The sequence below is a fragment of the Phaethon aethereus genome, assembly GCF_964289735.1.
Source record: "Phaethon aethereus genome assembly, chromosome: 1".
In the NCBI taxonomy this organism is placed as follows: Eukaryota; Metazoa; Chordata; class Aves; order Phaethontiformes; family Phaethontidae; genus Phaethon; species Phaethon aethereus.
This window is the reverse complement of record NC_138575.1, coordinates 94470310-94476309: the sequence shown is the minus strand read 5'-3', so window position 1 is coordinate 94476309 and position 6000 is coordinate 94470310.

Genomic DNA, 6000 nt, shown 5'->3' with positions numbered 1-6000 from the left:
TTTGGCAATGTGTTAGAGTAATACTATAAAAAGGAGAGGAAAAAAAATTGTTTTAAAACTCTAGTGACATACAAACATAGAACACTGATATCTCTTATGGCACCCACACCAAACTTGTCAGCAGTTAGATGGTGCCAAAGCACCTCAGAACTAAGGATGTCCAATGGTTTATAAACATGAACAGTTTTCGCCTTTCCAGCTCTGACTACTAGGGTAAGATTTGAGCCAAAGCAAACTGAGGTGACTTACTCAATGTCTTGCAGTGAGTCTCTGACAGAGTTAAGACTTGAACTCATGATCTCTTAACTGTCAGATCCATCCTTACACATAAAACAGCGATCTCTTTGTTAATTAGAAGTATGTGCAGCTTGCTTTGCTCCCAGGTGTGTTTTACATTGTTGTTTTATATCTGCCTGACCCACTTTCCTTCAAAGAAATCTTAATTTGTTTAAAGTGACATTGCAAAGACGTGGGATGCACATGTCCTAGAATATGCATGCCATGGCTTACGGTAGATCAAATTATCAAAAAGCTTGCCATAATGACATATTAAAATAAGACAGCATTTATTGATTGGACTCTTTCAGGAACTTTCTCCTAGAATCACCGAACATTTACAAGCAGCTAGCTTTCAAACCATAGCACCTCCATTAGTATTAGGGGCAAAGAAAGTCACACAGACACCAATTGACACTGCTGGGAAAAGGATTCAGTTCTGGTTTTAATTTCTGAAGAGAACAACAATGGAAATGCTCGTTAGCCACTTAATCAGCCTGGATAAAGTCATATTTGTGACAAAACTGAAGATGAGCCACTGTAAGGATTGAATCTTAAGGACTGCATACCACACAGGTGCCAACAGCTCCTGGAAGACTGCTTGGGGGTCGAGGCTGACTGCCTGCACCCTCTGCTCAGCTCATTGAAGGCATCTGTCTCCACCTAAAGACATGTGGAGACACACATCAGCCTAGACAGCTCATTCTCCTCTTTTTACAGCTTTAGCCACTCATCATTCCTTCCTTAATTTGTTTATTACTGTTTGCAAAAGCAATGTAAGAAGGATACGTTGATTGTTCAAAAGGCCCTGTGTTCTTTGTACCATCTGCTATAGACAGGAAGGTGCCAGTTCTATCTCTCTGATAGGAAAAATCTGTCATTTACAACGTACTAAAAGATCCTGATAGGAGCATTAGCTTATGGCAACACAACATGGGATGTAAGAGTTAGCTCTGACCCTGGGCGTTCCTGGAACAGCAAGACAGCTCTTGCTGTGCAACCTGTCCTTCCCAACAAGGAGGGCTGCACCTGGACTTCCCAAGCTGTCTAAGCAATTTGTAATGCATTTTGTAAAAATCCTTCCATCCAAAAGATGCTGCTTAAATTCCTGCAAGCTTTTGTTTTCAATTCTGAGGAGCACCCTTGATGAGTTCTCATTTATTCTCAGGAACACCAGCTCCACTTCTTAAAACTCTACATTTCATGCCTGACAAGAGTGCTGCTCTTTTAGACCTCAAAATTTAGTCAAGATTTGTTTAAATTGAAAGAATGGTACTAAAGCTGGGCACTTTTGTTGCAAACTCGTTCGTATACAAACTATCAGATCTCTTCTTTTTGTTCGACCCATATTTTGTTCATGAAAATCTGGCAATTTTTTACTCATAATTCATTTCTTTTTAGCCACCACTTGCCACGAGAATCACTCATTCATGCTAGGTTTCTCAGTTTAAATTTTCAAAGCTTGTTTAGACTATTGCCTTGGCTTTCCACACCATGGCTATTTCCATCATGGTTTTCCTACACCTCTTCTCAGATGGTATGTAAAACATCTTGCTTGGAAATGCCCTATCCTTGGTTTGGGTGGCAATATGTACCTGGGTTCTTAATGGAGATTGCTTTGCTCTAGTGCATACTCACCACAAAAGAACTATTCTTCCTTAACGACTTCGTAATTATGGTAAGTGGTTGCAAAAGCTACAAAGCTGAACTGTGCTTTTAAGAAAACACACTCATGTCAGTCCGTGCCACTCAGCACAAATACTGAAAACTGTTCAGTTTATTTATAATACATGTAATAAAGGCGAGCAGCATACAATCAGCGTCTTCCGTTGTAACATAAAGCAGTCACAGCTGAAGAGATAATTTCGGTTTAATGACCTGGTTCCAGAAAATCCTCCATCAGCTCCTATTCTATTCAGGGTCTTAAGAAGTAAAGATTAAAGTGCTACAGCTTTAATAGGAACCAAAAGTATTCAGAAAATCTCAAGTCTTCATTTTCACCTGCTTCTATTCTAATTTGGCGGGGGGGGAGGGGGCACACCGTATGCTGTGGCTGAATTGTTCTGCAAAGCTTAGTAACGCCTCTACGGGTTATATTGAGGCACAGGCTAGGCACAGTTACAACAAAAAGAGGGATGCAGTAACGGATTTTTGTTGTTTTGTCCCTTCGTACCAAAGCATACAACGCATTACAGCTTCATAAACCCGAGCCCAACACGGTTACGGTGGGGAGCGCCCAGCCCCGCGCCTCAAAGCCGGCAGCTTCTGCTTATGAAGACCGGCAAACGACGCTCCCCGGCGCACCGCGGTTACTACCGACACCCCGAGCAGGCGAAGCAGCCTCTCACCGGGCCGTAACGCACGAAGGCCGGCCGTGTGCGGGCTGGCGGCAGCCTCCCGCAACGGGTCCAGCCGGCAGGTGCGGTCGCCATTGGCCTCACCGACCCTACCAGCTCCCCGCGGACATCTCGCCCTGCCCGCTCACCGCGGCCCCGCCGGGTCCCGTCGCTGCCCGCCCCGGCCCCAGGGGACGAGGTGCCCGCCGAAGCCCGCCCCGCCGCTGCGCCTGGCGGCGTTGCCATGGCAGCAGCGGGGGCCGCCCCCCCCTCCACTCACCTTCCTACAGCGACGGTCACCGCCGACGGTGGCCCCCGAGGACCAAACTCCGCCCCGCCCGCACCTTTTCCCTGCTGCCGGCGCCGTGGTAACACCCGGGCACGAGCGCGCTCGCGGCGCGGCACCGCCCCGTTGCCACGGAGACGGGCCTCCGCGCCGCACCCCCCTCCCGCTTTGTCCCCCATTTACAGGCCTGAGGGACCGGTGGGAGGAGGCGCTTTCTTCTGCCTTCGCCGTTAACATTCGCAAATCATAAGCGGGGGCGGGGAGGGCGGGGCGCACAGCCATGAGCGCCCAGGAGAGGGGCAGCAGCGTGGCAGGTGGCTTTCCCTGCCCAGCTAAAAGCCTTTTGATATGCAGCTAAATTATGCACTTGTTTGGGAGCAGCCTGAGCGTTGGCAGTTTTTGTGTTGTGTGATTCATGCTCTGGCTGGTAATGAGCAACCGGATCAGGCTGAAAGCTGGCAGTGTCAAAATTTGAGCTTTCGTTTAATAAGATAGCGCCGCATCTCCACAGAGGCACCTCTCTGCATGAATCACACATCGCTCCTAGAACTTTGAAATGTGGAAAAAAAATGGGGGGGGGGAGGAAAAACAGAAAAATGTGCTAAATTAATTCCCTTACAGAAAAAGCCACAAAAAAACCACCCCAACGGAATCCCCTCCTGGGCTGGGGGAGCTGCTGGAGGGGTCAGGCTTGGCAGCAGAGCTGCGGGGGGTAGGTGGCACGCTGCAGCTGCCTCCATGGAGGACCACACAGGCCCACAGGTTGTGGATGCTGTGCCCCTGCGATTAGCAGGTGCCACAGCCCGCTATGGAGTGCACAGAGGGTTCGCCCTGGGGCTGAGACCCTTCTGCGAAACGCTAGCTGTGGTGGCACCAGGCAGCGGCTGCCATTGCTGCAGCCCATCAGGGCCTTGCAGAGGGCAGGGCGGTGCTGCCTGGCCTCAGAGAAACAACAAGTGCTATTTGAACAGCTGGCTAAACACATTGATAACTTCTGAAAGGCTCCCAATAAACGTGGTCATTGTTGTTGCCACCAGTTACCACAGAGAGCCACTGGCTCGACCCCGCTAGGTGTAGTTCACCGGGAAGCAGATACGCTCACTCGTTAGAAAAAACAAATAAACCATGTCCAAATGTCAGCTCATGTTGCAGCCTCAACTCCCACCTGCAGCACCAACACAAGACTGAAGTATAAACCTCTCAGTGTACAACACGCCGCTGCAGTCCCCTTGGCCTGGTGAGGGCAGCTCAGGGCAAGGGGAAGTGGCCCACACTGCCAGCAGCCCTCCGGGGTGACCAAGGCTCGTGCAGCATCACATGGTGCTTCCCAGCACCGTATTTTAGGGGCTGACCCTCCTCAGCCCTCCTGCCAGCACGTGGGCCTGGGCCACGGCAGCATGGCCTCCCCCAGGATGAAGGGGGGAGTCCCCGCTGGCAGCACTGACATGGCACCCATCACACCATCTCCAACACAGCCATGACGCCCAGTTTTGATTACACTGGCCCAACAAAGCGGAGGATGACAGTCTACCAATGCACCAGAAGGCCACACACCTGTAAGGGCAGCACAGCCCCAGCACTTCAAGGGTTAAGGTTAATGAAAGAAAGTATGGGCAAAAACATCCGTGAATAAATTCAGCCAGCGTTGATAACTCTCATAGTAATGCGGGTAGAGTTACCCTTTCACTCCAAGTAACATGGGACAGAAAGCTAAACCCGTTCAAGGTGGGGTTCAGGAGGTCTCTGAAGACATCTGTCATCACAGGCCACACATCACTGGAGGAGACTGGACTCCATGACCTTGGGGTCTCTGCTAATCCTACACCATACAGCCAGAAAGAGAAATGGGGTTTGATGCTGTTTTCAGTTGGTTGGAAGGGCTCCCTGATATGACACTGATATGACACCTGAACTAACACTAACATTGCCTGCTTGGCAATGGTTCCTGCTGTACCTGGAAAAACTTCAACCTCACCCAGGGTCATCTAGTTGTCCAGCTCTTTAAAGCAAGATGCCAAACTTCTGATTTTCCATTTTTCACAGGCAGGTGGCTTTGACAAGTTCATAGCAGACTAAAATAAAGAGAACTGGGGACAATATCAAAGCTTTATGCTCTGCTTTTATCGTAACACTATCCTTCATCTTACAAGCCAGTGCTACCCCTTTTATTCAGAGAGATTCTTTATTCAACTAATTACAAATCAGCGTGACTGTAAGACAAGGATTAGGCCCCATTGCTGGAAGATCAAGTTGTGATGCCTGATGATAATTTAATGATATCTTAAGGTCAACCTAAATTCATGCATGCAATCATTAACCCACATGTCATTAAATTTAGGTTTTCAGACGTTCTTGTCTGTGAGGGAGCTACGGATCACAGTTGTGAAAAAAGGCAACGGAAGCAACAGCCAAGCAGTGCAGGTCTCCAAGGACAGGTCCAGTAATGCAGGTCTCCAACGACAGGCCCTGACATGTTGGTTGCTCTTTTCCGTGTCACTAATGTATCAGACACTGTGTTTAAGGAACACTGATATATGCAAAGCAAGTATGTTTTACAGAGGAAGGCTGCATAACACATCCAGAGCAACATTAAACAAGCACCTTAACACCTTTTGTATGGTGTATTGGAAACAGTTGACACTGTCAAGAGTAACTGGGAACAGGGTCCAGAGCACCCAGCTTCCTGCCCCTTCCATAACCTGAGTCCCTCTTTCCTTCCTGGTACTTGGCTGTGATCACACCGATGGAGAAAAAAACATCATCACTTCAGCACAGAGCCCTTCCCTTTCCGCAACAGAGCCAGAGCAGCCAGCTGTTTCACACACGCACGCAGCCACAGCATGATTGAGTGTAACCCTGCCATGCCTTGGCACATGTCACAGCCAGTGCTAGCCCAGGGGGACAGCAATGGATGCTGCTCCTGAAACAGCAACAAGCCCAGCACCTGGCCTCTTCCCCTAACAATGATCCTAAAGCCAAGGAATTATGTTACCAGCATCATAGCAAGCTCAGTGCAGGATACACAGATTTGGTGGTAACACTCACCTCCAGCAGCCCCTGGCATCAGCTAGAACAAAGAAACAGCCACAGCATCCCAGGGAG